This window comes from Cricetulus griseus, chromosome 8 (genome assembly GCF_003668045.3).
Source record: "Cricetulus griseus strain 17A/GY chromosome 8, alternate assembly CriGri-PICRH-1.0, whole genome shotgun sequence".
Classification (NCBI taxonomy): Eukaryota; Metazoa; Chordata; class Mammalia; order Rodentia; family Cricetidae; genus Cricetulus; species Cricetulus griseus.
In genome coordinates this window covers 55,113,071-55,124,943 of record NC_048601.1, presented here as the reverse complement: position 1 = coordinate 55,124,943, position 11,873 = coordinate 55,113,071, and the positions used below count along the sequence as shown (strand labels likewise).

The following is an 11,873-nucleotide window of genomic DNA, read 5'->3' as shown; positions in this document are numbered from 1 at the left end:
CAACAAAAACATAGAGGTACCAATTGTCTTAGGGAAATGCAAAGGCCTGGCTGCATGTGACCTCAAGCCCTGGCTGGGGTTTAGGTAGAACAGCAGGAAACTGGGCACACATTTAATCCCAGCACTCAGGAGGCAGATCTTTGAGTATGAGGCCAGCTTGGTCAACAGAGTTCCAGGACAACTAGGGATACACAGAGAAATCCTGTCTCAAAAAAACAAAACAAAGATGGGGCTGTGGTGGTACATGCCTTTAATCCCAGCACTTGGGAAGCAGAGGCAGGGGGATCTATAGAGCTAGTTCCAGGACAGCTAGGGCTGTTATATAGAGAACCCTGTCTTGAAAAAAAAAAAAAGAAAGAAAGAAAGAAAGAAAAAGAAAAACAAACACAAAAAAGTCAACCAAACAAAATACATAGCATAGTACATAATAGCACAGTCTCTCACTTGTCTCTCTCTCTCTCTCTCTCTCTCTCTCTCTCTCTCTCTCTCTCTCTCTCTCTCTCTCTCTTTCTCTCTCTCTCTCAGCTCTGTGTCCCTGTGTGGCACAAAGATGGTAGCAGCAGCTCCAAGCTCTGACCAAGAGGACAGAGCCTGAGGGAATAGATGAGTGTCCGGGTGTGATTCTCCTAGGTCTGAGTTATGTCCCTATCCTCAGCTAATGCATCTTGCTCCACCAGGCTGGGGGTTTGGGGGAACATGGGTGCTCTGCACTGAGTCCAAAGTGGAACCCCTGTGTGCTGTAACAACCAGTCCTGCACCTCAGTCTCCACAGGTGGCCTGACCTCTGGCCCTACACTGAGCCTTGGATTTTTGTTTACTTTCATCCCAGGTCTTGTCTCTGGCCTGATCACCAGCCTTAGGCTGCCTATACCCTGGGAAATCCTAGGCACTGTTCTGCCCTGGAAGCTGCAAGCCCTAGGACCCTCCTGATCCCTCTATGCCCTCCTCTCCCAACTGAGCAAGAAGTGGACTAGGAAGGTAACACCCATCACCTGGGGAAAGGGATGAACCTTGTCAGACCTCTTTTTATATTGAGTCCCTGAGCTCTTGTGAGAGCCTTCTCCTCAGACCTCCTCGTGGCCATTGCTGTGCCTACTGCTTTTTTTTTTTTTTTTTTTACCTCGCCTCTAACTGCTGCACACAGTGTGGCTGCATCCACTTTTCTTCTACTCCATGGCTCCCACTTTCTAGAGGAAGGCCTGAATATTAGAAACCATATCCCCTCCCAATTCCTACCATAATCTGAAGATTTATTAATCTATATGATGAGTCAGGTCTGGCTGCTTCACTGTATTGGTAGGTGGGGCAAAGTTGAATATGAACAGCCAGGGACCTTTATAGTACGGCTGTGTGTCTCCTTTAAATGTTGCTTGCATGAAAACAAGTCAGAAGGCCCCAGTGATGGAAGGGAAGTCAAAACTAACACAACCACTAGTACTCAGTGTCTTGGTGAGAGACACACCCTGACCCCCGGGGTGGGGATGGGCTGGCATCAGGTGCTCAGAGGAGGTTCTGCAGAACTCCAGCATTCCTTCACCACTGCAGGAACTCAGGCACAAAGTAGCCGATCTTGAAGTGTTCCACAAGAAGCAAGACATGAGATTCTTTATATGAGATATCCCTCTCCAGAGTGCTGGCAGACATTTGTCTGCCAACTTGACAAGCCAGGCTCACAAAATGCTTTCAAAGGCAAGCTCACACACAAGGCAACAGTCCATGATCCTGGAGGGAGGACTGTGGAGGCAGAACCAGAGGCTCAGAGTGGGAAAGAAAGTTGCATAAGGCTGCCCAGCTGGGAGGGTGTGTAGATAGTGTGGGAGGGGTGTGGATGGTGGGGGGTGTGGATGGTGTGGGTGGGGGGTGTGAAGGGAGGGGTGTGTGTGGATGGTATAGGAGGGGCTAGACGGTGTGTGGATGGTGTGGAAGGATCCCCACTCAGCTCGTCTTCCAGGACAGTGCTGAGGAAGCTGCTAGAACCTGAAGGTAGCTCCCAGTATTCCTGGCCAAGACCTCTCCCAATGCTCCCACTCCCGGGATGGAGCCTGCTGAGTTCCACCTGGCAGCATGTGGCCCCAGCTTCACAGTCAGCAAGGGACCAAGGCCAGGGCTGATCTGCCTGATTAACCTAAATCAAGAGTAAGGTCTCCTGTGGCTCAGGCACCACCACCACCCAGGACCTGCTCTAAGAGAGCAGGGTGGGGTGAGTTTACCTTCACTGCGGGTGCAGAGGAGTCAGTGCCCTGTAGTCCCCTTCAGATGGGGTAGGTGGGCGATGACCCCAGGGCAGGAGTGGCTTCTGAGTAACTCTTGTAACTCACAGCTAGTGAGTATCCTAGGTTCCATGAAGACAGAGCTGGGCAACCTGGCCCATGGGGCTTACCCCTCTGGTCCTCAACCAGTTCTTAACGTTGTGATAATCCCAGCCAGTCAGAATTCCACCTCTCCGCCATTGTCCAGAACATCACAGACTTCTATTGAGAATTGTTATTAGAAAATTCGTTAGATAATATGAAATTGACTATCAAGCAGAGGCGGCATAGGGGAGAGGAGAACAACTTCTGTCTGATGGTGACATTTGATCACAAGCTGATGTCTCTGGGTGGAAGAACCAGCAGACACAGGGAGACAGGTTTCCTGTCCAGAGAACCCAAAGGCCGTGGTTCCTGGAGGAAGGAGGAAGGAAACTGGGCCTGGGCCAGCAAGGCTTCTACCAGGGTTGCAGGGAGATCGGCTTTTATTCTTCATTCAGTTGCCAACATGCGGTGGCCTTTGGAAGTCCGCCCCTGTCGACTTACCTGCCTGTTCATCCCTCCAGCAAATGGTTTGGGGGTACTTACTGTGTGCCAGCTTTTCCCTAGGGGTCGCCCAAGCCACCACACAAAGCCACAGCCCTGGGCACCTGCAGGCTCTCACGCAGCGCGCCGGGTGCTCGCGGCCGCCAGGTGGCGCTCTGCACCCGCGAACGGGCCGCGCCACGGGGGTAGCCCGCTCCGGCTGCGGAGGAGGAGGAGCGGCCGGAGGCGGGGCTCACGCCGCAGGTTGTGTGACTTTGGGTTTGACCTGCCTGGAGATGAGCTAATCCCGCTGTATAATAGACTCCGGGGAGATAGGAAAATGGCCGCGCGCTATCTGCGTCGCCATGGGGACCATCGCGCGCGGGCGGGGCACGGGCCTGGAAAAATACAGCCTTTGTGGCGGCGCGTGTCACTCACGGCCGGGACCTCGGGCGGCGGGCTGGGCTCTGTCGTCCCAGCTGCAATGCTTTGGCAGAGGGGCCCCTGGGCCAGGACCAGGACCCCTGGGCATTCTCAAAGTCCCCAAACAGCCGCTGGCCCGGTGTCACTCTCCAGCACTCTCGGGACCGGGCGCACAGCGGTCGGTCTCTTCCTCACAGCCAATGTCCAACCCCGAGTCTGCACAACAGAGGCTCGAGCAAGGCCCGAAACCGGACCTTCCTTTCGCGCATCTCTGGGCACACGCGGTAGTCCTGGGTGCACACTGCCCCACAGATCCGTGCGGGTTCCAAAAGCCTGTGCCACTGGCTCAAACGCCGGCTACTGCGTCCACCCCGTGTGGAGTGAGGCCTGCACGTGATACACATAACATTCCTGAGTGGCTGAAAACCCCTCTGTTCCGCACCACTAACAGCATCCTCCGGGGCCAGGTACCTGTAGGCCCTCACAGTGAATTCGCTCGTGCACGCGGCCAGCACACCCATTGCATGCTTCCCCGCGCGGTCACGTGCAGCACCGCTTACCGCGTGCGTCTCGGCGGCCACATCCTGGCACTCGCCACGAACACTCACCACGCGTGTGCTCAGGGGCTCGCACACGTGCACTTTGTCGAGGCACACTTACTCGCACACTCACATTCTTGCTTGCTGAGGGTCCACTCGCTGGCATACCCACGTGTTCCTCCAAACACACCGGGCAGAGCCGGGGCGCACACTCGCCGCCCGGCGAGCCCCCCGCGGACGCTATCTGCCTGCCCATCGGCGCGCGGATCTGCGGTGGTAAATGCTGCATTCGATGGCGGGCGCATTTGTTGTGCGCGCTCTGAAAGGGCTGCGATAATCTGGAAGGCAGAGATAAGAAAGACCATTTATTCCGCGGCACTTTGGAAACAATTCCCAGCCCTGTACAACCCCATTCTCGGGCAGCCTCCGGGAGCCGGGCAGATAACGATTGGCTATTCATTATCTTCGCCGGGAACAAAGATTAGCCGGCCGAGATGAAAAATTACCCCGGACAGCGGCTCAGCCCCACTCAGACCCCCCTGCCCGTCGCCACCGCCCCGTGATCGGTGCCCCGCCCGGGGTCCAAGCCTCGGCTCATGCCTTGCGGGGTCTCCAAGGCCCTCTTCCCTTCGGCCGGGCCAACTCGGTCTCTCCATCTTTGGTCTGTCCGTCTCCCCCAGCCCTGCTGTTTTCCCCCACGTCTCTCTAGTCTTTTCTTCTCTTGCCCTCCTCGTGTTTCTGTAGTTTCTCTCCATTCCCGCATCTCGATTCTGTCTCCCTGTCCGTGCCTCTCTCTGGTTGATACTTTCTTTGCCTTTATTCCCACCTCTCTAATTCATTCTGCCACTTGTTAGTTGTTTATTTGGGCCTGAGTACCCCAGTCCCTGGGCCCACCCTGCTTGCACCTCTGCCCCTTAGCGCGACTGCATTTTTTTTTTTTTAAATCTGTCCCTAGAGTCCCTGCTGCTTGTCCCTCCTTTTCTCTCTGGATCTTTCTGTCACTGGGACTCCAATTCCCTCCATCCCAACTTCTGGACTTCATACTGAGCTCCCATAAGCCAGACTGAGGGACTCTGGTCTTTCTAACCAGCCCAGCCAAGTTCATGGAGAAGACAGGACTTGATTCCCCGCTGTAGTACCTAGGACCTTCCTCTAAGAAACAAGGCAGACAAAAAAAAAAAAAAAAAAAAAAAAAAAGGGGGGGGGGTCTCTAGGACACAGGGTCTACCAGGTCTCTAGAGGATTAGCTCTGTGCTCTGGGTCTGGCTGGCCATGCCCCTATCCAATAGGAGGGGGGCCTGGGAGCTGGTGGTCCCAGTGAGGCCACCTCATTAGAACGGTTATTCAGCATGGCCCTGGTAATAGCAGATAAGGCTTATCAGCTCATCTCCCCCTCCCACAGACAGACAGAAAGTGCCAGAGTAAATGGCACCCCGGGGCTCCACTGGCTGCCTGCCCTGCTGGTTAAGGAAGGTGCACGGGTGGCCAGGGAGCCTGGAGGATACACATACTGTCTCCACACTCCTCCTTCACCAGATATAGAGTAGCCCTGGATACAGAAACAGAGTTCCAGGATGGAGTGATAGACACAGGTGCCCACCCCTCAGACATGGCCACAAACACCAAGCCCAACACATCAGTTCCACCTGACGCAACAGATATGCAGACATACTTGGATGTGTTTGCTCCCATCTGCCTTCAGCTCAAAGTTAGACATCAACACCTGCCATTCAGACATACTAACCCTGAGTGGTGGGACACACCTTTAATCCCAGCCTTCAGGAATCAGAGGCAGGTTATATCACTATGAGTTCCAGGCCAGCCACAGTGACATAGTGAGACCTTGCCTTTAAACACACACACACACACACACACACACACACACACACACACACACACACACACACCTGTATGGCCTCAGATACACAGACACACACCCCTCATTAATAGACTTGTCAGTGAGTATCCAGATATATTGCAATCCCCCATCTTTCACATATATACAACACATACACACCCCTAAATACAAGCTGAAATATACATGGATAGCCAGGTTTATTAAAGACACATGTACAAATGCATGTCTAGATACAAACACAAATGCACAAAGGTAACACACTGATTGAGACATACTTAGAGACACCCTCTGTCTGCCTATCACGATTCTTGAAGATGATGGCCTGTCTCAGATATCTGGACACAGAGACATACATCCAATTCCACAGAGAGTTCTTACATGCGTGTGCAGGGTCACACTCCGCTAACCTTCATTCTGCGACCAGCTACCCACTACAGGTGCTTAGGGACACTCTCAGTTTCACAAACACTCCTGTGAGCTCCCCATCGTGAATACATAGCCCACGGGGCACATAAACTGAACTGCCTACAGAGGGTGCATACACAGATTCAGAAAGACCCAAAACAGCTGGTGGCACAGGAGGGGAGGGGCAGACCCACTCGCTGCATGGGGCACGCCAGGACGAATAATCTTTCCAAACAGAGTAAGTCTGTGGGGTTCTGTGAATTTCCCAGAAGGGCTTAAAGTAGTACATAAAGAATGGATTCTCATTGCTACCTAGCTCAGGTTCCTCCTTAGGGTTCACACTGCCACCAGGCTGTCTCCTCCTACCCTGGTAAGGACAAGCCTCTTGCTCTACTTGTGCCATTCTCTGATGCAAACGGTTTGCCAGTAATGGGCCAAGGACACACCAGAAACTCCATTCTTAAATTCTGCTGAGTTGGGAACGGGCATCTGTGGGGAAGGAAGTAGGAAAACACTCGCCAAATGTGCAGGAAGTGAGGGAATTGTGTGACTGTGTGTAGGTGTGTGTGTGTGTGTACTTTATACCTGTGTGTGCACGAGTGTTTGTGTGCCACAGAGCGCCTATCTGGGGACACAAGCATCTACACAGCGGCAGCACGTGCACAATGTGTGTATGGAAGGAGGGGCAGGTGTCTGTGTACTTGCTTGTGAGGGAGAGTCTCAAGAGAGAGACATCCCAGGCTTTCTGAGATTACATCCCTGAGAGCAGGAGTGCTTGCGTGGCCCTGAGAAGGCGGGAGTGGCCTGTCGGGTGTGAGCGCCTCGACTGACTAGTGGCCCGAGCCTGGCCAGCCTAGCGGCTGGACCCGGCACACAGGGCGCAGAGCCTGGGCACCCTCCTGCCCCCCTGTGGCGCTCCCCCCCCCCCCCGCGAAGTGATGTCGAAATAAAAAGCTGCCGCGCTGCGGCCGGGAACCGAGAGGCAGCCAGAACCAAGAGAGGTGGCCAGGCCAGCCGCTCACTGCTCACTGCTCACGTCTCTCTGGCCTGCGATCACCTCAACCATAGCCAGTTTTGGGGCCCATCAGGCGGACAAAAGCGACCGCCTGCGCACCGATCTTTCGTTAGCCGGGTCCGACTGGTGACCGCCGCTGTTGCGCTGGCTTCCGCGGGCCGAGTAGCCACGCTGCGTACACCGCTCCCTCCCTGCTGAGCCCTGACCGTGGCCGCCCGAGGGCGCCGCCCACCGCGCCGCAGTCGGTAAGTTCCTGCATTCCGCCCGCGCTGTCCCGAACCTCCGGATCCCAGGCACGGCCTTCTCAACACCCGGATCTCATGGTCCTAGTAGTGGCTCAAACCCAGGTCATCCTGAAACCCAAAGGCCCGCCTGGGGGCTCCAGCCTTCCTTTTTTTTCTGGAGCCCTGGCTTTCCAGAGCTCTGCGACGCGCCCCCCTCCCACTCCAGAGCTGAAGCCTTTGTCTCTGCGGTTCCCCACCCCCGGGTCGCGGCGGCCGATGCGCCCAAGCCGGGCCGCCGGTCGCTGGTTGCACCTGCCGGCTGGTCCCGTGCACCGGCTTTGCGCGGCTTAACCCGGCTCGCTCCTGCTTGTGCCCCCCGCTCGAAGCGCCCCGCGGCCCTTTATCCTGTGTGGCGAGGGTGCAGGTGGGGGAGAGAGCAGGGTGTGTAAGTCTTCCCCTGCCCAAATCGGAGCCAGAATCCTTTCAGTGGGATTTCAATAAGAACGAAGCGAACGCAGGCTTGGAGATCTGCTGTGGATAGGCGTAGACAGAGCACTGGGCCTGTCTGGACGCCGAGCATTGAACCGTTTGGTGGCAGCCGGGCTTGAACTCAGCTTACCCCAGCGGTGAGGGGAAAGGTCTTGTGTTCAGAAGGGCCTCCTGTGTGGCGGCTGCTCCTTTACCAGAAAACAAGGAAAGAAATTCGTTTGTTTTGGGGGGGAAAAAAACTTGCCTCCCAAGGTGGGCAACATCTGGGGGTTAAGTTCTGGGTCTACACTGAGGCCCAAGTCGGGATTCGTTTATAAGCAGGCAGGATCCAGGAACCAGGTAGAGCCAGGCGTCTGGAGAGCGTTTCCCAGCCGGGTTGACAAATTGCAAACAAATTGCATCTAACGAAATGCATTTAGCAGTTGTCAAGCCGCTGACCCCCAGGCCTCTGAGCAAAGCATAACTGTTGGCGAAGACAATCGGGGGGATTGTCTGTGAGTGGGGTATGAAGGCTAGAAGTTGCCCAGAAATTTCAGAGTCCAAGGCACCTGGCACCAGCGAGCCAGTCACCTAAGACACTGGGTAGCAGTGTCTGTTATTTCCAAAAGACCCAGAGTAAGATGGCAGATGCTAGGGAAGGGAATCTTTTGATTTGAGAAGCTGGAAGGGAATCCCAGAGAGCAAGAGGTATTGTTAGAGCCCTTCTGAATTGATGGGTGCTGCCTAGGACATCTCTGACTTCTCCACAGAGTGGACACTGAGCCATAGTGGCCAAAGCTTCTCCACTTCCTTCCCAGTGCCCCTCAAAGCTTGTGGCTAAGTAGGGCTGGAGGCCTCTGGATTGTGAATGACTTGGGTTCTGAAGGCAGTCTTAAGCTAGCCGACCACTTAGCTGCCCTTATGAGAGAATTAGATTGCAAGGAGAGGGCAAACTTGTGATCCCAGAGGTATGGCTTGGATGAGCAAAGTTTAAACAAAGGGCAAGTGGGGTGGGCAGCACCAACTGGGGGCCCTTATGACTCCATCTTCTTTTAGACTGATTTGCAGGAGCCGGGCCACACCCAGAACAGGGCCTGGGTCCACGGAACCCACCTCCCACTCAGAAACACCCCCTGGATTGCCCCCCTCTCTACAGAAGATTCCAAATCTCTCTCTCTCTCTCTCTCTCTCTCTCTCTCTCTCTCTCTCTCTCTCTCTCACACACACACACACACACACAAATGGTGGTTAGAAAATTCACTTTGGAAGCCAAGCTCTATTCTCCTAGATATCTTGTTCCCAAGGAAGGAAAAACACAGAGCACAGTTTAGTTCAGAGAAGAGCAGGTCCAGGTGTGGCTCCATAATAAATAACAGCAGCAATAAGACAGTATCCACCTGAAGCTGTTCTGGGGACCTCATAGTAGGGCGCTGTAAACTGTAATAAATCTGCTTTCGTTTTTGGGGGTCGGCGGGGGCTGGGGAAAACCGAATCTAAGCCATGCTGGGATTCCCTATCGGCCCTCCCTGGTGTTTGTTTGGGCTTTATTAGCGAGCGGTTCATTTTCGGCCTAGTAGTGGGTTCTCGGCTGTGGATGCATCTGGTTCACATGCCAGGGCTGCGTTCATCAGCGCAGGCTCCCTTTTATTCCCCAATTCAGTGCTCTGCTACCTAGCCGGCAATTTTCCCTTTCAGACCGGTTCGTTCCTGCTGGAAAACTGCAGTCCCGCGTCGGACGCAGGAGCTCCAACCTCGACAGGGGCTCCGGCCAGCCGGCTGGTTGCTTACACTTTCCAGAAGGCAGCCTCGGGGCCTCAAAGGACCTGGCAGGACACCCACCCCCCCAACTCCATGCCCAGTCTGTGGGCAGGCATGCTGTTGCGGGTCTCTTGAGGCCCTGGCTCAAGCGTCGCTTAACCGCCCGGCTTAACTCTTGTTGCGTGGTGATTTTCTGAGCTGCCGAGCGGAGTAATTAAATCCCCTTTTGCACCCCGCTCTGCGCCAGGCGGGTGGGCAACACTGGGGCTCGCGTTTCGAGTGGGGACCCGCCGGGCTGACCACTTTCACCTCTGCGAGAGTCAGGACCTGCCCTGTCCGCGACGTGGCGTGGAAACCGCAACCCCCAATCTCATTCAAACAGGGTGATAATTTTAATTGCGACTTTGGGAGAAAAGAGGGGAATTACCTGCTTTCGCGGGTGGTGTTGGGAGCTCCCCCCACCCCCGCCCTGCCAGCCTAGGCGCCGACGGCCAGGGCAGCTTCCTCTGTGCTCCGCGATCTCCTGGAAGTCTGCAGAACAGAGGCCTGGGATTCGGCCGCATGGGGCACCGTTGCCGAGAGTAGTGTTATCGCCGAGGCTGCGAGGCCTTTAGATGCTCCTGCTAGGTTCCAGGAACATCGAACACTCTGGAACTCCATGACTATCTCGCTTTGCGCGTTAATGAAGAATCGCGGTCTAAAGGCGGGGAGAAGCCGAGAAAGCCGTCCCGAGAGGGAGCGGGTCCTAGGTGGGAGCGCGAGCTTGGTGGCACAGAGACCACCCACCTGCCCAGCCGGCCCCGAGGCACTGCGGCCTTGAGCCCCTGCAGCCCCCCGCGCTCTCGTACGTACGACCTCCCGCCTAGGCTGGCAGCAGACTCCCCAGCCGCCTGGGCCCCTGCTGGATCTGGAGAGCTGAAGCGCAGGGAACACGGTGAACAGCAGGGACCCCCCAGGGCGCGAAAGATGCGGGTTTCCGTCCCAGTGCAGTTCTGCACCCCGGGCCCAGGGCCTTTACCTGTTCCAAAGCCTCGGACAGTCAGACGGACGCCAGCCGCAGAGACCGGAGGAGGCCCTGCGGTGCGCGCGCCCCCTCAGAGCTGTCCGCAGAGGACGTGGGAGGGGGGTGATGGGGCGCGCCCGCCGAGCTGAGCCGGGCTGGGCGCCCCCCGAGCCGAGGGGACCGAGGGCTTTCCTCCCTCCTTGGATTATTAAAAAGTTCATTTCCTGGCGAATCGGGTGACGTCAGGGGCCCGGCGTCGCGGTGGCGGGGCCGCCGGGCCGGAGAAGCCGCCTCCAGTTACCCAATTACGGACTGTCAATCCTGCCGCCCCTCCCCCATCCTCGGGGGCGGCAGGGACCCCAGCCATCCCTCTGCTCGGGACCCACCTGGGACCCCTCTGGGATTATTCCCTGGAGGTCTAGGGCTCTGCAAAGACCGAGGGGCTAGATGGAGGGCGTAGAGCTCGACCAATCCCTCGCACCTGTCTACATTGCCCTAAAATCTGACTCGAAAGCCTCTTTCTGAGCTAAGGTCTCAGGTCTTATACCCAGGGAGGGACCTAGATTTGTGTGCCCGCCTCCGAGCTCACTGCCTTGCTAGAATGGAGGTGTTGTGAAGAAAAAACTCCAGGTGACTTTAGGAACAAAGTGCTCAAAACATCGCTTCCCTCTCCCCGAAGGGGACCCCTAGGAGGAAAAAAATATACATAAGGCCAATGCCCCGGGAGTCTCCCTTCAGCCGACTCTGGCGCCAGTCCCCGGGCTCCACGGCCTCGCCCCAGGCAGTTTGGCCTGGTGGTCTGCTAAGGCCACGCCCGGAGCCCTTTCCTCTCCCTGGGCCACTGGCCGGACCCCGACTATCGGTCCAGCACAGCCTTAAGCGTCCCAGTACCCAAAGCCTGGTGTCCTAGAGGGGTTCACAGTCCTAGACTCGTGCTGTCCAGCCGATCCTACCAGCCCCTTGCACAAGGAGGCAGAGGTCTGGGGAGTCCGATGGACTCGGGCTGGCCGTGGTCCGTAGCAGCGAAGGAGGTGGGGCTCCGCCGGAGAGCTTGGACGGCTGGGGTCCCAGCTGAGAGATACCCAAAAGATGCGAGTCTCGGCTCCTGAGAAGTCCGGGACCCCCATTGGTGGCTAGTTGCTGGGAGGGCAGAGGTTGAAGGACCCAAGCATCAGCCGAAGGGGTGCAGGCTTCTGCCCGCGGCGAGGGTCCCCTGGGGGGAGCGTTGGCATCAGAGGCCGCCCGGAGGGCGCTGGGAGGGGGCCAGGCGGCCGAGGGGGGCCGGCTCGCGGGTCAGTCCTGAAGTCCAGCGGCCGAAGCTGCGGGCGCAGCCAATGGGGGGGCGGAGGCTGGGCGGCGCGCGGCGCTGATTGGCTGGCGCCAGCTTCTTAGGCGTGCGCGGCCCC

General features: G+C 56.6%; 1 long non-coding RNA gene across 6 annotated transcripts; it reads right to left on the bottom strand.

Annotated features, from left to right (window-relative positions):
* Nucleotides 1–341: 341 nt before the first annotated feature.
* Nucleotides 342–11,783, bottom strand: LOC118239248. 6 transcript variants are annotated; one of them, XR_004771006.1, is made up of 3 exons: nucleotides 9,892–11,783; nucleotides 7,858–7,915; nucleotides 342–4,074 (listed from the first exon to the last, which is right to left on the bottom strand). It is a non-coding gene; the product is annotated as an uncharacterized LOC118239248 (long non-coding RNA). The 6 variants fall into 6 exon arrangements; XR_004771008.1 differs by lacking the exon at nucleotides 7,858–7,915 and having other exon boundaries at nucleotides 342–3,584; nucleotides 3,858–4,074; XR_004771007.1 differs by lacking the exon at nucleotides 7,858–7,915 and having other exon boundaries at nucleotides 9,892–10,379; nucleotides 10,483–11,783.
* Nucleotides 11,784–11,873: the final 90 nt, after the last annotated feature.